This window comes from Anser cygnoides, chromosome 3, assembly GCF_040182565.1.
Source record: "Anser cygnoides isolate HZ-2024a breed goose chromosome 3, Taihu_goose_T2T_genome, whole genome shotgun sequence".
Taxonomy (NCBI): domain Eukaryota; kingdom Metazoa; phylum Chordata; class Aves; order Anseriformes; family Anatidae; genus Anser; species Anser cygnoides.
In genome coordinates, this window is record NC_089875.1 from 48,630,476 (window position 1) to 48,656,591 (window position 26,116).

General features: G+C 42.5%; 1 long non-coding RNA gene across 1 annotated transcript in view; it reads right to left on the bottom strand.

Moving 5' to 3' along the window:
- The window catches only part of LOC136790427 (uncharacterized), a 276,363-nt gene that overhangs the window by 171,866 nt on the left and 78,381 nt on the right, over positions 1–26,116 (bottom strand). The window contains exon 4 of the long non-coding RNA XR_010830321.1: positions 22,442–22,541. This is a non-coding gene — a long non-coding RNA (uncharacterized lncRNA). The remainder of the gene's footprint in view (positions 1–22,441; positions 22,542–26,116) is intronic.

The following is a 26,116-nucleotide window of genomic DNA, read 5'->3' on the forward strand; positions in this document are numbered from 1 at the left end:
ATCATATTTTCCCCACAGACAGCAGAAAATGCTCATTTTTAGGGAAATCTTTGAACTGTGCCATATTGCATTTTTAATGGATTCATTAGCACCAAGCAAGAGTAAATATACATGCAAGCCTGTGAGCTGACATTTCCATGCAGACCTCAAAACCTTTTTAGCAGCAAAGGCAATAATTTAAGCTGTCTCTTGAAATAAGAGGCCACACCAATCTAGAATTTTTGTACTTTAAAACCTGTCAATAACTGACTACTCTTTAGCAAGTGCTAAGCTGCCTCTAGGCAGCCTGCACACCTAAATGCAGCTACTTTCTGGACAGAAACAGCCTGCAAGGCCTTTTTTTTTTTTTTCCTCCACACATGCACACACACACACCAGGTTTTAAATGTTACAAGATAACCATTACTTTATGCCTATTCATCATCTTCTGCTCATAACATTTACTAATAATTGCACTCATACGTGTGTACAACTCCATGTGTTACATAGACACATGCATATCTGTTGTATATATAAACAGAAAATATTAGAGACATTTTCCACACTATGAGGGAACCTAGCAGCCAAGCAGTAGATTATTCTTATCATTCTTCTGCAGTAAAGCAGGAGAGAAGGCGAGAGCACAGAAGGCAATTTCTGCCAGAGCAGCAGATGACAGAGTTGTTGCAGGACAAACAAAAAGAATAAAAAAATAAAAATTTCCTTTACTCAACACATTCCTCCCTCATCCCACATTTCTTAATTTTTATTTATTTAACTTCAACATTTCTCGTCTTCTCTTTTTTTTCCCCTTCCTCCTCCTTTCAAAAGAACAAAGAAGCAGCTGATCGGGAAGGGGAGGAGTGGGGGCAGTTGTCCTCTCTCTCCCCTCCACGGGGTAGGCACAGGCATGCCAGTGGTGGAGCGACAGAGGCTGCCCGGCCCCTGACAGCAAGGCAAGCAGGTGAATTGGGCGGCAGCGGTATCGGCTGGGGCCATCGGCACGTCCCGCTGCCTATCAGTGCTGTGCCTGGCAGCTGGGGAGATACATTTAGATAAAGCAGCCAGCAATCGTTGATAACAAGTCCCTCAAATGTCAGGCAGCACAAAGGGCAGCATTGATTGCTGCTGTACAGCCCGCCTTTCCTTTTCTTTGGTGCTCTATTTTTCCCCTTCTTTTTAATATAGCAAAGACTCTGGCTGGGATAATCTGCCTGCAGAAAAGGCCATTGTGCTGCTACATGCATTGTGTTATTCACTAAATAGAATTTATCAATGTTTCTCAGATTCCTTTTCCTTTCTCTTCTCTTTCCCTCCATCCCCAAGCTGCTCCCCAGCCTCTTCTCATAGGTGGGCCCTATCCAGCAAAAGACAGACAGCGCGTCCTGGATCATACATATGGACTCTTTGAAACCTATGGTATAGATTTCCTCTTCTCTCCCCCGCAGCTTTGGATGGGTGCCTGAAACTAACACGTATCTCGGCTTTCATTTACTTCTGACATGGAACAGATAGAGCTGACATTTTGGAACCATTTCATCCCCAAAGTTGAGTCTGTCTGAAAATGCCAAGTATTTTGAATCTCAGGGGTTCAACACGTTCTCGCATTTGAGGTATCCAGGTCTAGCCCTGGCAACATGCAAAGCTCAAAGCCAGCTAACCCCAAGATGCATAACCACCTTTGGCAAAGGCTGCTGCCCTGGCCAGGAGCAGCCCAGGTCCTGCCCGAGACAGACACCAGACTTCGTGACGGGAAGCAGCTCCAGAAGACACGTAATGTAAAGGGAGAAACTGAGGGGGCACGTGAGAGTAAGGGTCTCCTGTGCTGCAGTTGTTGATGTGTCTAGTGGTTTTCTTCAATTTTTCATCCTCAGCCTTTTATTCCAGAAAATGGGGATGACATATTGTCCATTCACACAACCCAGCAGCCCCACCGAGCAGCAGAAATCACCAGCAGGCCCCTGGAAATTCAAGCAGGGACACATTGTCCAGGGCTGTCCCCTCACTCACCACAGGTGCCTTCTTCTCCACACCCAGTGGAGAAGGGGGAACCAGTCTGCAGCACAAGAAGGGGCCTCAGCACTCAGACACGCTCTCTGCATTCACATCAATGCTCCCCCTCTGGCTGTTTTTTAAACTGATGTGAATTTAAAGCCAAATCTTTGCTTCAGTAATGAACAGACTGTTCTCAGCTATAAAAAAAAAAAATCCCTGACACTTTATAATCATCATTTTAATTATTATAATTTTAGAACTCATACTTCACCAATAATAGGGCTCAAACAAAAAGTGTGGTGTCCCCAGAGAGATAAATGACAACGGGTTTTGTCTCGTATGCTTGCTATAATTATGACTATTTGATCTGATGCAGTTTTACGCTTTTATGGTTGCGGCAGTGGCATTTTGAATGCAAACCTCTCTAAGGGTCCTTCTGAGGCCTGGAGGACCAGGCCCGGCTCCCCACACAGAGCCATTTCTACTGCTGGAGCTCTCGGCCTGAGACATGGAGCTGGCCACAGAGATGGCCATGGGTGCAGTGGGCTTCCTTGGGCAGCAGCTGCTCTGCAGGGAGAGCGGGATGCTCCTAGGGAGGACGCTCAGCGCTGACAGCCTTATCAGCTCCCATAAGCTAACTGTGCAGGATGAGTCCTCCGGGGGACAGATCACGGGGCAGGGCGCAATGCCTTGTTCTGTGTTTACCAGGACAAGTCAACATGACACCTGTCCTCTGTCAAACCAAAGGTCTGCCTCTCCTGATAGCTGGCCCTACGCTGACAACAGCAGCAGCAGCTGCCTGGGGAAGAGCGCAGGAATTATGGCGTGGGTGGGAGTACAGGGGCAGGCACGGAGTCCTACCTCTGCACTGTCCCACTGTCCAGCCAGAGACTGTACTTGCAGCTCTTTTTAGGGCTGCTTAGCAGCAGTGCATGATGGATTTATTTTTTTCCTACCCTGGGTTTGCCCTAGCATTTTTGAAGACAGCTTTGCAGTACAAGTATAGTAAAGTGTTTCCCTTTTTAAAAATAAACACTAGTATTTTTGATATTAAAAGGGATTGTTGACAGAAAAGGGAAAAAAAGAAAAAAAAGGATTTTCTCCATGGAAATGGGGGTTGGCAGTTCCCGTGGCACAGCAATCTTTCATACTTTTTCCTTCAAGCCTGCAAGTGAAGGGGACAGGAGAGAGTTTGTCTTTTCAGAAGCAGCTCCTTTGATCAGAGTCATTCACTCTGGAGAATGGAATATTGAATTCCTTTTGCAGTCAGGCTGTGTTTAAGCGCTTTTGAGTCTGGCTGCAGTTTGTGGACTTTGTGAAACATGAGTATCCCTCCCGCCTCCCCTCTGCCTTTCTTCCCTGACATAGGGATTTTCAAAGGGCATCGCACTGCCTGACCTGAGAAACAGGGTGTTCTAAAACATCCTTGGACATTTATAACTCACACATCATTATGCAGGGAAAGCTGGTGGAAATACTGCAGTTCTCGATTTGGGGGACTGTATTGTCACCCCAAGCTTGTGGGCAGAAGGTGCAGGAGGGGGAAAGTAGATGTGTGGCTCAGGTTTGAATTCAAGAATAATCTCTGTCACTAAAGTGAAAGGAACAGAAAAAAAATCTGTTAAAAACTCTTATGATTCAATTTTTGGCAATGGCCAGTATTTTCAATTATCCTGAGTGTCTGTTAATGCTGATATAAAACTCTGCTGTTTTTTCCATTGCAAACCACAAATTTCAAGAGTGCATAAAACTCCACTTTGCAAATGCTTGGCCTGAAGTGAAACTTGGCAAATAAAGGTCTTATAACAATCTTTGTTTAAAATAAAGTTAATTAAATCTGGGTTTAAGAAGAGTTTTGACCATTTGCAAGTTACAGAATAATGCCAGGACTTAATTGCACTTCTTATCCAAAAATCCTCAAGTACCAAGGCATCACTTGAGCTGCAGAGCACATCTGCAAGGCTCATCCCCCCCCCCCCTTACACACCTCCCAGAGCAGGAAAGTGCTGGCCTGGGTCTCCCTCACACAAGGTGCTCACAGCCCTTCATGCTCCAGCAGAAACAGCAGACCCACATCACGGCCTGGGCACCACTAACCCCTCTGCTTCCCAACCCAGAGCACCCCTACAGCTCCAAGAGCCACCACATAGTCACTGTGTGCTGAACCTCTGCTCTGCACAGTTCTGTTTTTGCCCAGGTGAAACCAAGCGCACAGGGTTGATGATAAATCGAGGCCAGGGAGCTTAAATGCTTCAGTTAAATTGCACAGTAAATTAAAGACAGAAAAATCAGGAATACAGTTCTGTTGTGAGTTCCAGTCAACTTCCGTACAAGGGAGGGAGATATCGCTCCAGAGGCTCTCATTTTAAAGTGTATCTGTTCCCAAAGCTGAAAAATCTAATCAATTCATCCATACTGCAGACTAATTACTTTTGCTATTTTGTATTGCAGCGAGGACATGGAGGGAACAAAATATATTTGGTCTGCTCAAGAGTGGCTACTCTACTACATGCAACACAGAAAAATGACTGTATTTTATCTAGGCATGAAATTGCTTTAAGAAACAGAAATAAGAAAGAACAGTTAGTGCCAAGAGTGGAAAAATACTGCCATGACAAGATGCTTTTTAACTGCACTTAGAACCAAGTTTTATAAGGACAGATCCATCTTCTCCCTGTTTTATAGCTAAGAAAACTTGAGGAAGCGGTTTTGGCTTGTTTCAAGTCAGGGGCTTAAGAAGTGTAAATTTTAGTTCAAGCTGGCCCCCACCCCATCCCCTTGCGCACACCCAGCCCTCATGGGTTATCTGCCAGTGAGGCAAACAGCCTGCTGGACATTTTGCTCTGTAGGCAAGACTACAGCCATGAGAAAAGCCACAAGGATACAGCAGAGTTTTGCACATCGATGTTTCCTTATCAAAGAGAAGATAAACACAACACAAAAATTCAGGCAAGATACCAGCAGCCTCCCTGATAGTGCAGGAATACTCAGAAGCCTCGCTGTGGGTTGCGAGCCTTTCACAAGCACACTGCCCAACAAAAGCCTTTTGCAAGCACCACTCAGCAAACACTGGGTTATCTAGATTTTGTGTGCCTCCTTGTTTGTGTGCTTTACCCATGATTCAGCTTCCCTCACTGACAAGGTCTCACACGCAGGCCTCTGTGCCCAAGCTCCTTTCACAACACAGGCCTAAGCAAATTTGGGTTGGGCGGCCCTTTGCGAGCAGTTGATTTCTCCTTCCAGGAGTGGCATCTGCTGACATTCAAGAGGCACAAACAATAGTGCCTTGACCAGGAACTACCTGTGAGGAACAACTATTTCAGTCAGGGCTGTATAAATAATTTCAGTTTAGTTAACACTATGTAATTACAGCAGTGGAAATTCTTAGAAAAAAATCAATTCTCACGTAAGCTAAACCAGGGCAGGGCCTATTTCTTCACGTGAGTGGGGATCTGGGAGCGCCAACAATGGCTTGCACAGTGAGGAACTTGTTCCCGAGTTACACCTCCAGGCATAATATAATCAACACAAGTAATCCCTGGCCTACCCCTGCACCCCGGCCTCAGCAGCCTGTGGTGGGCACACAAAGGCACTGGTGGGATTCAGGGACCTGGGCTCATTCCTCTCTGGTCCTTTTTGCAACATCTCAAAAGTTCCTGTTGTGTTTACAATTAGCTTTTTTTTTTTAACCTGTGCCCTTTTCAACTGTTTACAGGCATTATTGCACAGCATGGAGGAGGGCCTGCTTGAGTATGGTCCTGACACCGTGGTATGAACAGGACTCTAGTTTACTGGGCTACTGGCAGAAGGATGGGAGGTTCTAGAAGACACCAGCCCCAAAGGCCCTGTTGATGATATGCAATGACAGCTAGAGGACTAAGAAGTTGTTCATGAGTTTTTGGGTGGATTTTTTTTTTTTTTTTTGAGTCCCTGTAGAGTCCTGCTGTCAGATCCTACCGAACAGCACCAGCTACAGGGATTGTACAGTGAGTTACTTTCCACAAATCCACTTCCTACTTATCAGTGCTGTAGGGTGCTCTCATCCAAGATCCACAACGTGAGGAAGTGCCCAACCACCTCTTCTCCCATTGCTCTCACTCTGGGAAAAACCAGGGGCATTTCTTCCCCAAAGGGGCATGGACTTACATGTTTGTTTTCGGCCTTGTGCTGTATGCAGCTAGGCAGGGGAAGCACGAGGGACACCGAGTGGCAAGTGAAACTGTACACAGTTTAGTTGAAGCCCAGCAAAAGCAGTTTTAAGACAGTTACTAGAGGCAGAGCTCACCTTTCCCATCACAGATCACCCTACATAAAACAAACCCTGAACAAATCCAGCACAACTTGTATAGCCTGAAGACATGGGGGAAAGTACCTGCTATGTGTAGATATCCAAGATACTCATATGCTGTGAGGCCACTTGCAGACTCGAAGTGTACACTCATGCTCAAAATGCCAATACAAAAGGAGAGGCAGGTATTTGGAAACACTCCATTGTGTCTTTGAGCACATAGTTATCTATATCCTGATATGGCTGTGAGAAGCAGTCAAGAGCACCATTGCTTATTAGCAGTTTCTGAAGAGGTGTATCAAAGTATTATTTATGGTCTAAAATTATATAGGGTCTAACAAGGAAGAGAGAGGAAAACTATACCTCTGCAGGTTATCACAGTTGGCAATTAGGTGAGTGGCAACAGGGGATTATGAAAGTTATGAAAGACTTGATTTGTGAGCTGGAGTGGAGCGCAGAAAACTTGATAGATTGACAGGGGGCAAACCATTTTTCTTCAGCTAGGAGAGCAAGAAAATAGGGGGAAGTAGCAAAGGGAGGAAAAAAGACAGGGAACTTGCCCACTAGGGAGACCTGGAGTCACTAGGAGGCTGAGATCTGTTTTCATTTTGATCCACATGCTTATTCAGGATTTTTTCCCAGGGTGGAGGGAACGCCAATATCATTTTACCTATTTTCTAGTACTTTACACTGCTCTGGTACATAAGGTTCCTACCACCACAGTGCCTTTGCAATAACAGCTGGCTTGGGTTTTCCCCTCACAGGCTTGCTCACTCCCTCTCTACCCCTCCACCATTTGAGGAGCTGTCACCCCCTTCCTCACTGCAAGGGAAGAAACTCCTTCCCAAATGAGCAGGGGTCTGACATTCTGTTTCTGTCTCTCCTCTGCAATACAAGGGCTAGGCATTGGAAACAAGGTGCTAAGATCAATTGTATCAAGAAGAGAAAGGAGAAAAAAAAATAAAACACCAGAAAATAAATATTCAGAAATACAAAAAAGCATAGGCAGCTTTAACAATGCCCTCCCCCCCCCCCCCCAAATGCAAAGAATGATACATTTTGCCTGACTTATTATAAGTTGGTAAAAATGCTAATGTTTGTAGACAGACTGTGCTTTCATAAATGTGTATTACAAAAGAAATTTTTTTTTCCATGTTTAATCAGGGTTGATTTAGAAAGCAGTCAGCACGCTTCTGTGTCTCCCAGCCTCTTCTTGAATCTGATACCTAATCCAAGTCTCAAACGCAGAGAGGTAGAATACCAATGATTCAGGTAAAAATGCAAAAAGCAGCAGTAGCTCTTGCCTCTGGCATTGTAGAAGTCGAAGCACTGTAGCAGATCCTACCACCTAATGAGTAGGAAGAAGGGGAGCTCTCACCTCCGAGATACAGACTTCCTTAAAAGATTTGGCATCAAGGCTGCAGCTCCCAGGCAAGAATCCGCTCTCGACCCCCCTCAAGCAACTGGATGAAGCCAAGCTTTGAATGTCAGGCCCTGTCATCGTAGACACAGCACAAATGCCCTGCAGTAATGCCACCACCAAGGCAGCACTCAGTTGTCAGAACACCAGCCGCACATTTCATAAGAAAACCAGTAAATATGACAGCACTTGAATATGAATCTGGAGACAAAGCAGAAACTGCAATCGATTGAGAACACGCAAGTCAAGACTGAGAAAAATAACAGTTTTCAGAGGGCTTTTTAGTACAGATGCAGTAACTCATTAGGTGTCATGAAGATGAAGGACTCGGCACAAGCTGCAGCAGGCCTTGCAAGGCTGGACTTCGAAGCAGCAGCTGAAGGACCAACAACACGGCCAGCACTGGTCTGTGAGTACTCCTGCCCAGACACCCTCCTCAACAGAGGCTTTTTGGTCACTATGGGCAAGACTCCCCTAAGTTAACTGACTATACAAAGGGTAAGCATGTAAATATAAGCAAGTCATCTAAAGCAAGCCACATTTGGGTGACAAACTATCCTGCCTATTTTACACATCCTTCTACAGAGTGCTGAGCTGTCCTCAGGAGGCACCTCTTTTGGCTATAGAGGGTGCCTAGACAGCTGGCTGAGACCTGATGACTAGATTTTAGATGGTAAAAAGCTATTTTAGAGGAAACTAAGACTAATTGTTGACCCTGTGTTCTGACTGAGTGGTTTCATTGGAATCCGACTCATGTGCCAGTTTCCCTTATACAAACATCCAGCAGAATACAAGAAAAACCTATAACCTTACTATAAAGTTAAATAGAGGTTCACCTTTCTGCTTTTTAGTGCTCTTCTGCATTGTTAAAGTTGGAGATTTGGCTATTATGTTCTATGCAATTTTTACTGCTCTGTGTGGAGCTAACTATCTCTGCACAGACATCTAACATATGTTGTTTATGTAACACTTTCAGCTGTGTTGCTACTCTCTCTGAACTGAATAGTTCCCAAAAATTTAGGATCTTGCAAATTGTTCTATCAGGAGGAAGAAATTGGCAGTGGATCCTGGTATCTCTTATAGAAATGCTGCTCCCTGTCAAGGAACACCAAGTCCCATTCGCTGGGTGTCACACAACAGATCATTTCTTCATTTGCATCTTCCTACCATCACACAACCTTAAAAAACCTCTATCTCCCCTAGCTGCAGTGTCACGCAAGTTAGATGTACTCAAACTTTTCCTCCATGTATTTCTCCTGTGTCATTTGTGAGTCCAAGTGGTTCTTCTGTGCTGTGGATATCTGAAGCATGGAGGACATTCCCTACAGCCCAGACACTAACATGCATCTAGACATCTGCCAGAAAAGCATCATGATGCCCCAAAGGGTTCAACCATTTCTACTGTTTCAGGGGAGGACTGCAAGTGTCCCTAAACTCAAAATAGTTATCACTATCTCATGTTGTAATCCGAGGCTGTAGTGATGGGAACTTTTTTTAGTGTGCGAATACACATGGTCATAGGTTGGGTCAAGCTAAACTGGAAACTCTGGATCACTAAAATGAACAAACTAGTAACTAATAATATTAGCAGGACCTTTCCACTTTGATGTCTGTTCATTCTAATACATATTTCCAAGAGAGATGCCAGAGTGATGTAGAATAGTTTGGGTTTTATTCAAACCGTATACATTTGGATTCATGTTTCATTGCCCTGCTGCATCTAGAATACGTAATGAGAAAACCACGTACACCACTATCTCCAGCTTCTTGTCAGTGTTACAAAGCACTCACAGGGTTACTCATGTCATTGTTATGAAGTTATTAAAACCCTGTGGTACACAGAGGCAGCCTGCAGACTGCTTCTATTTCTGGTACTGGCTTGACATCTTGGGGAAAACACCGTCCTCTAAGTGGTATGAGGCTCCCACAGAAACTACACTGTTATCTTGAACTCACCCTCTCTGAGTAGCGAGTCCCCAGTGGCCACTTGTGGAGGTCTCACAGGTACATTTTATGTCTTGTAAGAGCCTGCCTCAGTAAAACATGCCTTTGTTCTCAGGACTGTAGCTCTGAAAGCAAAATAAAGGATGATGTCCTGGATGGAGTGAGTCCAGAAAGGCACAGGAGAGCTCTGCTGCCCCTATCTGAATCACTCACATTCAGCACATGCTCCTCTGGAAAGAACATCCAGAAGAGTCTCTCACCCCAGCCAGAATAAGAGTGCTTCTTATCTACAAAACTGTCTTTAACTTCTAAAGCAAAACTATAAATAACGGAGAAAAGTGAACTGAAGGATAAAGAAGCAAGATCCTTCTACATTTCAAAACAGAACTGGAATCTTATTAACATTTAAATTAATTGACCATCTAGATTGTGGAATCCTCATGAACTGCTGTACTCTGGGCAGAAATGAATCTTGACTCTCGTTACTGAAAGGTGCCCTGCTTATGACAGGGTGCTTGCAAAGCCAGAGAAGCAGATGCCCTCTGGACCAACATGTCTTCTCTGGCCTGCAGTCAGGAGGAACTAAACTTGGTGAGCCAGGTGATTTTTGCTACTTTTATTGTCCTTAATAATAACATTAATATATTGGCAAAAGCAGCATTAAAAAAAAAAAAAGCAAGCCACCAGCACAGCAGTTAGCTGTGTAGGTCAGCACCCCGCAGTGAGCAGTTACCTATTTTGTACCTAAGGAAATAAGAAATATGCCAGCCTGAACAGCCACCACACACCTGCAGAAACACCCCCACCAAAAGAAGTGCTGTCACATGCATGGGGACCACCCTGCCAACAGCAGCACTTCTGCAGTCTCCGCTTGAGATCTGCAGCCTGGCTCTGCTCCTCCTTACCATGGCACAACAAGACCAAGCTCTGCACCCCAGTGGAGAGAAAAGACATGTCTCTTCCTCACTTCGGATAGGAAACTACAACAGGCAAGAGACACAGTAGGGGTGAGTATCTTCAGGAAGGGGAAGATAGTGAGGCAGTCTTGGAAGAGGTGAAGCATGGAAGAAAAACAGCAACCATGGCTTCTCAAAGCACTCAAAACTCCAAAGACCTTCAAATTCCCTGATATTTCACTCTACCCTCTCTCAAGAAGTCCCATTATCTATTCTGAACCCTTCATTGCTATAGAAACCAAACTGTTCAAACAGAAATTACTTCCAGCCCATTCCCATGGGCTGCATTATGCAGCAAATGAGTGCAGAGATCCCACAATGGCTTTCAGTTCCTTGTACAGAGACCCCCAAGTCTCGAACTTTATCTTCATAGAATGAGCTGTTGACCAGCAAAGACTCTTCAGAGTAATCCTCTAATACAGTAAAGTGGGACACTCTTCCAGGTACCAGCCCCCCACACTCTTCTAGTCTCCTGATGAGGCCTGTTGAATGGACGTGGCCGTACTTCTGTGGCACGGCCAACAGTTTTACCAGTCCACTAATCTTGTATTCTAATCGCATCTACAACTGAGGACTCACACAAGCATCTTTCATGTGATTACTTCCTTTCTAGTAAGTAGCTTTTAGGAAGAAGAGCTGAAAACATGAAATGAATACACATCAGACCAGGAAGCAGAGGAAAAAAGCTGACAGAAGTCATGACTCCTCAGCTCAGCATGTATTCTGACAGTGCAGGCTTTAGTTACAGTGATGCAAGACATGCCCAAAAATTAAGAAAAATTCATGTGTGCCAGTGATTGTAAGGGAACAGTAATTAGTCACAGGCAACGACAACAAAACTTCTAATGGAGCAACACTAGCATTTATGTCTTAATAAAGTTAAAAAAAAAAGCTATTATCAGCAAGAACTTGCTTGCTGATCCAGATACAAAGGCTGATTCAAGCTGAACCTAGTTATTGAAGATGACTTTCAGGTATCTCTGCTGATGCTCCTGCTGAGCACGAAGGCAGCCTCAATCTGCATTGTTCTGAGCAAGCTCTGATGAGCAGCTTGTCCATGAGAACTTGGCTGCTATTGAAAACAAAACAAAAAAATAAAACAAAAACAGCTTGTGTGTTACAGCATATTTAACTTACACAGGCCAGCTCAAACAGTACAAATGACTCATTTGCATAATCACACTTCAGAGTGGAATAGGAGCATCGCTGCAAGGCCACTAGCTCCAATTCCTCCCCTAGTCCTCCAGTGGGACCACAGAGAACAGCTCAGCTCATTAACAGCGGTGCTGGTAAGAGCCCCAGAAGTCTCAGCCTCATACATACTTGAGCAAGCACAGCACTGACATGGATGTAGCCACCTGAGCGTGATTTCAGTGCATCCTCAATCTCTTAAACTGTATTGACTTAATGTAAAGATATATTACCTCAGCTTTGCAGTAAAGGCACACCCTCAGCATTTATCCTCTGCTTCTTTTCCACAACACTTACTGATTTCACAGAGTGTAAATCCAGGGACAAGAACGTAATCTTAACTCAAAGTAATTCATGGAGGCATGCTTATTGAATGCCAGCAGACAGCACCCCCCCCCCCCAAAGTTTCAAAAATTCAAGTAATTCTGTGGAAAATTAGTGATCAAGAACTCCAATTTCATGTTAATTGATTTTTATTTAAAATATTTTTTTCCTCCCTAGCCTTATCTACAAAGGCTTATTGTACCAGCAAACTCATATCTGAATTCCCATCATCATATGCTGTAGCTTTGCAGCTGAATAATACTGTAAATCTTAGATCACCACCTGAATGGTCTTTTATAAGAAAAGAGTACAAAATATAAAGTAATAAAAAGTGATAGAAATTTTATTTTAAGGACGCACTATCCAATGGACAATAACCCTCTACATTCATTCTGCTATATGACAATAACCAGAGGATTTTACCTAACCGGAATCTAAAGAAATCAGCTCTGCCTGCTTCTCCCATGGGAGGCTCTCATGCAAGCCCTGAAGTTGCAAAGTCATCCAGTAGGTGATCACAGCAATCAAAAAGTTGGATGACTATAAATGGTGTGACTTTCTTAGCCAACCAAAAACCTGAACTTTCTGTTCTGGAGGAAAAGAACAGAAATAAGAGTCAGAAAGCAAGCAGGGGGAATATAAAATAATACAGACAACACATTGGAGCCTCAATAAGGACAAAAAGGAGCAATAAAGGATAAGAACCCAGAATTGGATTACCAAGTACAGTCTTTTGCTAGATTCCTGCTGTATATCCTGCTTTATATTGCATTTCACCAGAGGACAGAGTTTAGTATGAGCATGGGAAGGAGGGTTACACATGTGTGCGTGTATTGGTGAGAAATATTAATGAGAGAAGAAGTGAGAATTAAACATTTCTTGAATGATTGTTTCTTATTTCAGTCTCAGAAATACCATTAACTGTAACACTTTTCTTTTAAAAGTGTAGAGAGTGCTTTTCCTTTCTGCTGTTTTTCAGGGAGCAGGAAATAGGCATAAACTGATAACAGACCATTATCTAGGAGTGCCTTGAAGATGCTGAGACAGAATTGGACAAATCCATTAGGACCTCTTTTGGTGAGAAAGCTGGGACAAGAAGTCTTCGTACTCCAAAAGCTGCCTAACTTAAAAAAAAAAGTATATAAAAAAAATCAGTGCAAGGGTACATGATGTCAAGGCTCAGAAGTTTCACCTCAGTCTACTACTGGGAGTAGCTGTAAATTCACTGATTCCCAGGCCAGCAACATCAAGCAATGCATGTCATTTAAATGAAATTTTAAAGGACTAGACCAAGATCCCACTACTTCTGTTATATGTATCCAAGGATACATATAACAGAATATACATGTATATACATATATATATATAACATATATATATGTATATAACATATACATGCCATTACGTGCCACTTCTTCCCCAACCCTAGTGTTCATCTCCCTTCCTCTACCCCAAAAAATCTGCCTGCAGCTTGAGGCCTTGGTAAGAATCAGCTACTCTTTTAATGATGAATTAAGTGATTAATGAAATTAATCTATTATGCAGACTGAGCACACACTGTCTCCATTTGTACACGAGAGAAGTGGGAAAGCAAGCAACTTGCCTACCAAAGGAGAGACTCTTTGACCCCGCACTATCTATTCTCCTTTCTAGGACAGGCAGAGTAAATTAAATCTGAACTTTGAGTTTTGTTTTTCTCCTTTTTTTTTTTTGAATAAATAAAACTATTTGACTTCTACCACAAGTCCTATCAAGTCTGAGCCATAGCCCTCTCCCCTCAAAGGCTTAAGCATGGAATCACATACTGTATACAGGTTTGTTCACATTATTTAAGGGATTTTTTTCCTGAGAAATATGTTCATTGAGCTAAGCCTCAGCAATACAACTAGTTTTCCCTTGTGTGCTCTAATAATGATTTTTACCTAGCAGCAGCTGGGAACCAATAGATCTGATGTCTTTCTGGAGATGTTCCTGTTCGTAGGAAGGTCAATCATTGAATGGGATTCATTTTTCACCTGAGACAAGAGAGATGTGGAGGTCTTATAGATCTATATGGCGTTAAAGTTTCGCAAGTATGAGAGAACTGGCTTTCAGTAATTATCTCTCCTTTCAGGAGGAACTGCAAGACATCTTTGAGTACACTGTATTTATTACAGTGGTAAAAAGAAAATAGAGTGGAAAACAATGAGGCAATTAGTAGAAGCTCCTTTTTTAAAAAAGGCACAATACAACAGTAGTTTAGATATGTGTCTTCCATTTCTGTGGTTTGGGACATCATAATTATGAAAGGAAACATATCAACAAAATATTTTATTATTGCTGAAAAACATCTGTTTCCAGTGAATCAAAACATCTGTAGGAATGCAGCCATCTCAGACATTTACCAATGGAAGAGCGGGAACTTGCCAGATTCAGTGCCAAATTGCCCATGCAGAACCTGGGACAGAAAATTTAGTCGAATGCTCCTGAAGCAAAACAAGGTGTCTCCCAGGCTCCATGATGCAGAGCCATGAGGTCACAGACTGAGCCAGGAGTCCATAAAGGGGAGACAAGAAGTCCCAGGAGCTTTGGAATCCCATCCTGCCCACAGACCTTGGCTTGGACCTCCAAGTTTTGGAGTTGTATGCTATGCTGAAATTCTGTTTCCATTTTTTAGATCCAATTTTTCATTTTTTCCCCCCCTTACTACAGATATTTCAAGAAGTCTGCTTCAATCCAGAACAACTCCTACCCCCCTTCAAATGTCCCCAAGGATGGGAAAAATGCAGGTTTCATTTTATCTGTACACATAATGCAGACTTTGGATTTACTAATTTTCCACTATTTTGTGAGCCATCCTTAAGCAGCTTGCCCTAGAGGACAGTTGCTAGAGCAGAATCCTGCATCAGATTAGTCATACCCTCAGGATCCCTAATGATAGTGCTGGACAATACAAATCTAATGGCAGTGGGATGTAACATGAAGGCAACAATTCTTTGTTTATTGGTGACTTCTGAAGAGTAGGATGCCAGTACCCAAGCAAGAGAGAAATCCAGCATAATGAAGGCAGCTGTTTGGTAGCTTTTCCTGAGGGAATGGTGTAAAGAGAAGAAAGGCAGAGGCAGAACAAATTTCATCACTATGTTTAGGCCTTGAGCTGGAGAGCATGACTGGAAAGGGAAAGCAAACCTGATGCACTCCTTCCCACCACATACTGATGCCAAGAGAAGGAAGTGGGAAAACAAACCATGCCAGGACTTTTCTGGCTTGCTCACTGCAAGGAAAAGATCAAATAGTTACATGGAGGGCCAGAAAAGCTATTAATCTTCTTTGCACTTTAGACTTGTCTGGCAGGAGGGAAAAAAAAAAAAGGACAAGAGACATGACTATAGCATGAAACTGCCAAACTAAGAATCCCAAAGCAAGAGAAAAACAGCTATTTCAAGTTATGGACAACATTTGTAAAGCTTTCCAAGAACCTAGGCTGAATAGCATGTAATCTATTGTTTAGATAAAATTCATCTATTTCTGACAAATCTGAAGGCTAAAATAGGATCGTTGGTCAAACCTATGTGGTATTGACTTGTGGATGGGAAATCATGGCCAAGCACCAACAAAACAAAGGTTAGCGTATTAAGTAAGGATTTCCTTAAAAACTTGAGTATACTTCAGACAACTCTAAGATGTGAACTGAATGAGAGGATGAATTTAGCTGTAGTCTCCACCTACCCATTCACCAGATGATAGTTAGTCCCACCCCTTACATGATCCTATTCTGGGCACATAGTCAAGCAGTCCCCTCTCCCAGGCATTGGGTTTGTATGCTCACCATCTGAAATGATGCAACCAGACTAACAGCATTGCATAAATATCTGTGATACTACAAAAAAAATAATAATCTAGTTGTTTGAGCTTTCCAGATTTATGTTAGACACACAAACAGCTGTGCTGCCTGTGGGATCTCAAAGGTAATAGCAGGGGAGAAAGTGGAAAACTTAAATACATCAGGTATGTATGCATGTCCTGCCACGAAGTAAGTAAAGCTTTAAAAAGTTCATAAGCCCTTGTGAAATTATTAGAAACTGCATTAGCAAGACAGTGACTCATTTCTTCCCATCCTCCCTAGGAAAGGGCAGGGGGGAGAAATGTGGGGGAATGGAGGTGCAGATTTATAAAAAAAAATATTTTACAAATAACTATTAGGACTATTATTACCCAGAATAACTGAAAAGCACAGTAGGTTCTCATTATTCAACCAAATGAAGAGTCACAAGACGAAGGAATTAACAATGCTAAGTGACTTCCCTCTCATTAACCGGAGAATCAAACTGTTCAAGAGATAGGGAAAAAAGACAGTGGAATGTGCTGAATGAAGTTTTATTGAATTCAGAACTCTAAGAATCTAAGCACAGCATGTGGAAGAGCAATAGAGTATTTCCAGAGGTCAGCTGAAGCACAGGTGAAATGTTTATTTTAGTAGACTTTTTTCCATTGAACGAATATTGCTGTTTTACACCTGTAAAGAAATCCCTTCTTAGCCCATGACTCAATAACACCCTGATTCAGCTACAAAGCAGCCATCACATTACAACTCCGTAGGCATCATGAAAACAGATGACCAAAGACCACCATGTAAATAACCAAAGAGCAACCATTAGAATTATCTCTTTGTAGGCAACACTTACAGAATTGCCAAAGATTTGGGTTTCCCTACCCCATCCACATACCCCAACATTGTTTCAAGAGTAAGATGAATCTCTGGAAGCCACACTAACCAACAGACAAATCCTGTTCTGGCTTCCACCATATAACTGTTTCTTTCTGGAATCACTTATGTTCCCATAAAGTTCATTATTACAATGATGGGGGGGGGGGGGAACGCTTCCATTGAGATCTAACACAGCTTAAACTCCTTGTTAACTCTCCTCATTGACCCTTCAACTCAGAGGTAAGATCCAGTGCTGGCATTCACTTGTGCTGCAGCAGAGCATCAGCATAAAAACAGGAAAGCAGTTCCTCAAAGCTTGAGGAAAGGAAAACCCCACTTTAGACTTCATTAAGAGTAAAGATAACAAAACGATTAGACAGGCATTTGTCTATTCAGTCCTATATGTTATTAAATCTAGTGCAATACCTTCCAAGATATTGTGGATACAGCCTCATATTCCAATCCTACCACATTTATCTGCATGCAAAAGAACAAAATTATTCCTGCCAAGATAACTATGTTAGATGATACAGAAGGAAACTGTGCAAGAGACCTGCCTGTACTGGACCTTATGTAAAATGATTTCTTGTCTTCTCAGACGGTCAGAAAGCATGTACAGGCATACAACAGAGAAAGAAAGGATCATAGCAGTTACGCAGAATACTCATGTGGTGCCTGATAACGGCACATATAAAGGGGATTTGATGAGTAGTTTTGTAGTAAAGGACGCAACAATTCAGAAAGCATCTTCAAATGCCCTGTATAATGCATAATTGAATTTCTCAGAAGTTTTGTTTCTGTCCCCAGCTCAGTGTTAGTGTTCCTGGAAGCCAGCTTCATAAGCCAGTCACAGTGATTTTAATTAGAAGTGAATGCAGCTTACAGCATGCAAACATACTGTAGCAAGTACACCTAGAAGTTGGTTATCATCTTTTTCAGGATTGTGCAAAAGAAAAGTCAATCTTATTTTTATTTAAAAAAAAAAACAGGAGACAGACATCAAATGAAATGATTCACACAGATTTATTTTTTTTTTCAATGGACATTCTTTTTCCACTCTGCAAATTCCTTATATATACACACAGCATATTAAGATGTTATTATTCCAGCTGACCACTCTTTCTGCCAGAAGTTGTCCTCTCTGTAGGGGCCTATTGACAAGTCCATGTGTCTTTGCCTTCGCCACACCTCAAACTGGCATTTTTGCTTTTGTTCCAAGTGGTTTGCACGTGAACAGCTGAGGCAATGGTAAATTCTCCCCCCTTCACGGGTATGGGAAGGATAGCAAGGGACTCCAGAGCCTGTAGAGATGGCAAGAGCCATCATGCTGGTTTAACCTAGAGGTCTAGCTAGCCCTACATACTATCTCTGAGTGGTCGAGAGAGAAACAGAGAAAATGTGTGAAATTTAAATTTAAAATGTGTGAAATTTTCCTAAAGATATCTAATTCTACAACCTTCTTCAGCTCAACTACTTCCCTAAACTGCTATAGCAAGATCCAACCACACATCTCTGTCAAAACCCCAAGCTCTGTGCCATATTCTAACTTTAACTTGGTGCCAACCCATGGACAAATTCATTGGTATTTTTCATTGCAACTCTTCACTGATATTTTTTCTTGCAGTCCTAGGGTCTTACCCAGAAAAGAACAAAGTCTACCCAGGCAGAAGGGATCACAGTAAGTCAAATGGGTATCCAGCGTCACAGTACAAATGAAGGGAAGAGGCCAGGACAAAGTCTGTAGGACTGTCTTCTCAACTGTAACTCATATGTACTGTGGAATGCTAAGGAAATCATGTTCAGTGCCTCAGTTTTCATTCCTGTGATTCAAAGCTATTGCTACTGCTCAACACCATGAGGGTATGAGAGGTTTAGTGCAGCAGGCATATGAAACTACAGCTTTAAAATTGGAAAGCTGTATATAAGTGCAACCTATTAGAGTATTACCAAAACTGAACTCAAACATCAAGGGAATGTTTTAGTGGGAAAGAAATGAAAATCATTTCTCTTTGTTCTCTAGATTCCAAGATATGAGCAACACTGTCAAATACCTCTAGAAAATAACATTCAGCGAAGAATCAAAGGCTCCCTTTTGTGAAGGCTGTTTCATTATAAATTCATTTTATTCTGAGTCAGAAGACTCACAAGTCTTTCCTGGATTTTGTTTGCATGCTCTTAGAATTGTTTCCCTTGTTGTCATATTCTCTCGCGCCAACACAGTAAGAATAGAAATCCTAATGCTCTGGATTACAAACTACACAGCTTTATTAGGTCGCATAGACATTACCAGAGATTTAACCTATTAAAACCATTAGGTATTTACAATGTATGGAGCGATTATCATTTTCTAGAGCTAAAGAACAAACAAAAAACAGTGCTAAGATGTATAAATAAGACAAAGTATAAATTGGAATTCTTCAGGGCTTTTCAGGGGAATTTTATAGTAACCAAGCTTTTTTGTATCTCTCCTCCATCCCTTTGCACTTCCTGTCTCATTTTCTAGTCTCATGTTGTCTTTCTTTCCTTACTTCTGCCTCAGACAAGATTCAATTACAGAGAATAAAGAGAATTCTTGATTGAAGCCATCAGACTAACAGGTCTCCCTGGCTCTCAGGACTGAGGTCACTCTCTGCCACAAATGCACAGGGTGGGATGAGGATGTTTGGTTTTTATTGAAAGTTATATAAACAAATTGGTTTTCTAGCCATAAAATACACAGAGTTGTAGGTTTCACTAACAGACATGGTCAGCACTATTCTAGACCTTCATGATTTGACCTGGGCTAATTTACCTTCCAGTAAAACCAAAGCTCCTTGGTGCTTCCACTGCATAACACCATGGTACATGAGTTGTCCTATGTTAACAACTGTTTTCTTGTCACTGAAGACAAAGTCAAGTGTTCTGCCTAGTAATATCTCTAAATAACTCCTATCTAGCTAAGCTTTGTAAGTATAGGGCTTGCCTACAGGATGCCAAGTAGCCAAGGTGGATTGTCATTCAAGCTTTCCTAAAAGTGCACATCTAATCAGGGCAAGGCTCAAAAGCCAAAGGGAGAGAATTTTTCAACATTTAAAAATACATATAGCTCCACCAAAAAGCAGAATTAATACGCATCGTATTAAGTGAAAGAAAAACCTCACCAGAATCAGAGACACACATTCAGATAAACACAGACTACCTGCCATCCATAAGGAAGGAGCTCCTTAGGTAATGGACTCCCTCAGAAATATTGGCCCCATTGCAATAAATGTCAGAACTCACATTGACTTCAACAGAGTGGCAATTTTACCTTCCCTAAATTGCCAAAAATTACAAAATTGCAGTGAATATCCAAGAGAATAGACAGTCCAGAGATTTCAGGTATTTTTGTTTAGTCAAGCTATCAGTACCTCATAAAGATACCTGTCTATGGCTTATAAATACTTCTGCTTTAGGTAAAAAGGAACACACAGCCAGAGTGAAATGCTGTAGGCCTCTTACTAAAACATTCATGTTCCTGCAGTAATTTAAACAGTGATCAAGTGACTTACTGTATCTGGTCATGGACATTCTACCTTTAGGTGCCTCTTGTGCTGACAAATACACTTCTTTCCTCTTCTTTCTTCCCTTATCCCCCCCCCCTTCTGGACAAATTTTAAGTTTGACTTGGCTTAGGCCACTTTTCAGAAAGCTAAACTTAAAAATTTGCTACCATACAAGATCATTCTAAAAACAATGTTAAAAAGATGTGCTTTTACAGCTACCTAATTTTTCAAGACAAAGAGTTATCTCACCTTACTGTATGAACCAAAGAGGTTTCTGAGGGGTGAAACCATAGGAAGAAATACTGTTCTTACATGCAACACTTAATAACGATAGCCTCAAATGCATTATCTTTAAAAGCAGAGCTAGTAGACTGCACTAGAAGACAGGTTTGTTCTAGCTCAGAAATTCCTCTCCCCTTTGGCATAGCCCTCAGGAGCATAGATTACACTTTCTATTAGCTGATTTAATGTAGTCTAAACTTTTTTCACTTCAGTTTAAGGAAAAAAAAAAGGTGGGGGGTGTCAGATGAGGAAAGAATATCCATGTCCTAGAATTTACAGTTCATTAAAGTTTCCTTGAGTGAGGAAAACTTAACTACCATTGATCTTACTAGCAGCTGTTGGCAGTTACAAATGGATGACAACTGGTTTTTTGTTGTTGTTTTGTGTTTGTTTTTTTTTTTTTAATTGGCATTTATCATAAGGGGAACTTTTCATTTTAAATGGGGTGCCTTTTGGAATTACAAGTTACTTGGCCAGGTTTCAGGATTAATGAACACTCAGCTGTCAGGTTCAGTATGTCTATATATCGTGCAGTTTACAGAGACGATGCAATCATAGCTTCCACCCTTGAGTTCGGAATGACCCTTTAAGGACTTAAAAGAAGTTTTAGACAGAGAATTAAATTCACAGGTGTGCCTATAAAATTAAACTGCTGCTTTTTGATAGACCCATAACTTTTCTGAGACATTGGGTTTCTAAAGAAAGATTACAGCCTGACCCAAACAAAGCAGTAGCTGTAAAAATTGTTGAAGCTACTTCAAAACAGAAAAGACTGTTCTTATTTAAAAAGTAATATCTCAAGAAGATTGTATCTAATTGTACACAGGAAAAAAGGGTTATGGGATGTAGCACTCTGAAACATCCATGCATGAGAAGATACAGACTTCCTCCTCTTGGACATCTAAACAACAAAGTATTTGGTAAACTGGTCGTGATCTGAGTGGTAACTTTTCATGGGTTAATATTATCTCCTGAAATATTTAAAGCAAAGTAGCAGTAGCTGCTCAGCTGTTAGGACTTAGCTGCTTGCTTAACGCAGTGTACCCAACAGCTGAGGGACCATCAGACCTTGATGTCCTCCCACCCTGGGGCTCACCAAGCAACTTTGTGAGCTCCTGCACCTCAAGGTTACCCACGCCCTCAAACAGCACGAGTAGAGGCCTCAGATGCCCAGTTTAACTAGAGTCATGTAAGGAGCTTCCACCAAGTGAGTTGTGGGGATGGTTACTCTGACCAAGGGGCAGTTGAGAACAGTGGTGTCTCCTGCTAGCATAGATGGGCTCAGGATGAGGGACTTCCTCACAGCACTTTCTCTCCTACAGCAATAAATCCAGCTGCCAGCTCTGGGGACAGAAAGAAAGCCTGGTAGCAGTCTGCTCCCTCCTTCAGGGAATGCTAACAATACAACAGCTGAATAGGACACATAATCTTTACCAAGCTGTCCAAGTTCACAGACTAATTTGCCAGAGTCAACTGAAATTGGTACCAGCATTTGCTACCTCTGTCCTGGGTTGAAAATCAATGGTGCACAGAGAAGAACATGCCCTGTCTGCTCCTGAATAGAAAACAACATGCTCAAATTTTAAAAGACCCCAGGTACAAGAAAATCCTAAAGAAGATTAAGTAACAACATCATTGTATTCAGAGAAAACTGAAATAACATATGGATCAAATTCCTTCCTTTCTTAGCTCACTTATTGCAGAAACAGCCATACAAGGTTAAAACATTGTTTGCATGCTTACGTCCAGCCATTATGCCTCTACTGAAGTCCACAATGACGCAACAAAGCAAGCAAGATAAATTACAGAAGTTATTCTCCATCCCATCTTAGATGGGTTAACTTCACTCACCAGAGGAAACCATCCAAAGCGCTCCAGTCAACCCAAGGCAGGGGCACTGAGGGGCTCTCCCAGGCTCCTCTGTCAGCTCAGCTGCAGGTTTGGCCAAAGTCTGCCAAGGAATGGCAAGAAATGGAAAGATCACAAGCAGGCCCAGCTGTTTCCATAGTTGATAACTGAGTTACTGCAGGTGAGAGACCTGTTGCCACCTGCTGCTGCCTATACAGAAGGTGATGGGCTATCACTTACGTTTAAGGAGGCACAGCATGGCCAGGTGGGGCTGGCCCACCATGGAGGAGGGGAGGATAAGTAGCACCTCTGTGTGAGGCATCTTTATTTCGGTATGAACAAGTCTGTAGAATGCATTTTACTGGTTCACAAACACTGGTAAAAAAAAGTGTTGTTGGCTGAAACTGCTCGACTGTTAAGAGATGCAGTGTGTGTGACAGGTCCTTGGCTGTGCACGGATAAGGCTGCATGTTCCTTGTGCACTAATGGGAGGTTTTCTATGTCATGGTTGTTAGAGAGGAAAGACTGGGTGAATCCTACAGAAAGGGGCAGACATTCTTTCTTAGGAAAAAGAGAAAAAAAAAGGAAAAAAAAAAAAGAAAGAAAAAGAAAAACACTTTTTCTGAGCTGTTAAAAGCCCCCAGAAAGCCAAACAGCAAACTCTGAGGGCAGCTGTGGTGCTCTGACACAGCAGCGGTGGGGGTGACTGTGGGCTGTTTAGGGCAGGCCCACCTCAGCCTGTCCTGCAGCCCAGTGAGCACCTCCTCTCCTCCTCCAGCACAGCCCACGGCCCCGTGCGGGCCTGCTTCTGACAGACTACCATCACTGACAGCCCGACCCCACTCCTGACAGCACTCCGCTTAGAGGAAGGGGCCTCCCAACAGTTTTTTTATGCCATGGGATTAATAACCGTGGTGGGGCAGGTGTGGTGGTTTTTGGATGGTTGGGATGTTGACCCTTCGCTGCTGTGTTTGCTTACCCCAGCTGCCTTTCCCCCCACTTCAGAGGTGTCAGTGTTTTCTGAGCTTTCCTGGACAAGGCTTGTGCCAGCTTAAAATAGCTTTGTGCTACCTTACAAGAGCGGAGAGGTGTCATTTTAGACAGCAGATGTGTGCTAGCCATACCAGCCAGACGCCCATGGCACTGGTCTCTAAGCTGGCGGGGCTGGGATCTGGACCCCAAAGTTTGCCTCAAGGTGTTCGATTTGGGCAGAAGGCGACAGGGCAGTACAGGCCATGATTAGGAGACAGAAAGTCTTAACATACAATCACCACCCCCAAGTAAGTATTAACACCAGCAGTTACTCTCTCATTCCAGCCAGGCAAACTCTTTTTGCTCTTTACTTACAGCAGCACTTCTCCAGGCCTGTGGAGGTATTTCCCCTAAAGCGTGGGCTTGGGCTTGCCATGCCTTTCTCACACAGCCTTCTCATTATGTTTGGAAGGGTCTCTTTTGGCATTAGCATCAGCACCACAGTGAGCTTCCCATCATGGTCACACCTCTCACCAGTACTGCTGTACAGCAAAGCAGGCACTGATGCATCATCTGTGGCTTTTTTATTTTTATTTTTTAAATTATTTTATTTTTATTTAAGCAACAAGGAATGGTTAGGCTTTTGTGTGTGCTGGTCTAATTAAACACTGAAAATCTGGAAAAGCCACATGATGTAGGAGCTCGGATCTGGGACTGAATCCAGTGCTAGCTTTAGAGGACACAAGTCGTGAGGGATGTGTCATATTAGTAGCTTGCAGCTAATGGGCTGGCACAGCCTGGAAGCTGTGCTGGCTCATTGCCCAGGGCCAGGGAACTGCTCAGGTAACAGCCTCCAATGTCTTGGCCAGCAGACCTTGACGGTTTCTTCATCCAGAGGTAATTAGCTAAGGTTTCCACAGTGTACCGGTTTCATTCATAGGTACAGCCACCCCCCTCCCACCTCAGCTGTTTAACGTCTACCTTGGATCACAAAAATACCTGTGTCAGTGCCTTAGGTTAATGCCAATTGCGAATTTCTAAAGGATAGTGACTGTCTCTCTGCGTCTAAGCACTGGAAGAAAACAAGGCAGGTGTGAGAAGAGTGTCTGACTGTCCTTTGGGCAAAAGGATGCCAAATAATCTATTCACAAGGAAAACATCGTAAGAGTGGTGAATGACAGCTTGTCCCACCAGCTTATGTCAAACCCAAATCCAGCAGAAAGGCTGCAACACAGTGTCAAACAGGCATTCATTACAGTCTGACATTAGCAAGCAGGAAGCTCTGATTCCCTAACCAACTCAGGCCAGCAGGAGGTAGTGAAAAACTTACAACAGAAGGGAAAACTTGAGCAATTGCAGGAGATTCTGCTTGCTTTGCCCTAAGAAAAAGAGTAGCTCAGGAAACTAAGAAGAGCAGAGTCCTGAGAGCCTTCTGCAGCTGGCAAGAAAACAATGCTATTTCATGAAGCTGAGGTCAAAGACGTGGCCACACCAGGCTGCATTGTGCAATGGCTGACAGGCAAGGCAGCAGCAGGGCAGGCGAGGTGACAGCATGGTCTCTGGCCTTCTGGATCCCTAACTCACATGGCCAAGTACCATTTATAGCTGACCTGGCAGCTCTGCAGCCACTGCATCTAACACTGACATCAAACATCTGGATCCCACAAGAAACCGTAACACCTCTATCATCACAACCCTAGAAAAACAAAATAGTTTAAACATGGAAAAGAGGCAGCTGTAAGCATAAACCTCCTTATTCTGAAATATGTTCTTGATATTTAGGTAGTTCCTATCACTTAAGAGACCCAGCTACCTAGATGAGACTATTCAAATGAGAAAAACAGGGAAAATTTACAAATCATAGAAGAGAGGTGGCTTATAGGAGAGAAATGCATAGCCTCTCTTTCCCTGCACAGCTTGACTGGTCAGGATGTAACACTATCTTTATTTCATTAGTTTATCTTTTACCACCTCCAGCTCAAATATTTTGTACAGGTAAGTTGGTTACAATTCTCTTGAAGATACAGTGCTAAAATGTATTGTTAATTTGTTCATTAATGTTTTTGACATTGTGTGACAGCTATTCTTGATGCATTCAGAAACATTAATGTCTTCGTTTTCCCATGTCTCTGTTCTCAAAACAGCTTACAGAACTTGCCTGCATTTTCCATTCCAATCTCAATGAAAACAAACTGTTGCCTTGTACAGAAAATGTTTGTTGGTTCTTCCAGGAGGGAGAACCTGTAATTCACCTATAACAGGAGGTGATTTGCTGCATTTATCTTCTTAGCTGCAAGAAGCATTTGACAATAATGTGGGAAGCTTTTCAAGTTTAACTAGGGTGAAGAAGGCAAGAAAAAGCAGCACGGGTCACAAGCTGCCTCACAAATTATTATGCCCACACTTTTAATGGCTCTACTCGAACAAACATAATATGCCAGGAGTGAAAAAAATGCATTTTCCAAGGTGCTCAAAACTGATAAAATCATCCAAAAATTTGACAAGAATTTCTTACATATTCTCGTTGAGACTTTCTGTCCCCACTTTTCTCTTTCCATTTTTTCCACAGCTTCTGACTTGCCTACAGAGGGAAACTGCAAAACCTCTGCATTAAAACCATGATCAACTTTCACTATCTCTTCTTAAGCTGCAGAAGCTAGTTAGGCATGTGAAAGAAGTGAAAGCAAACCAAGAATCTGCTGTTGT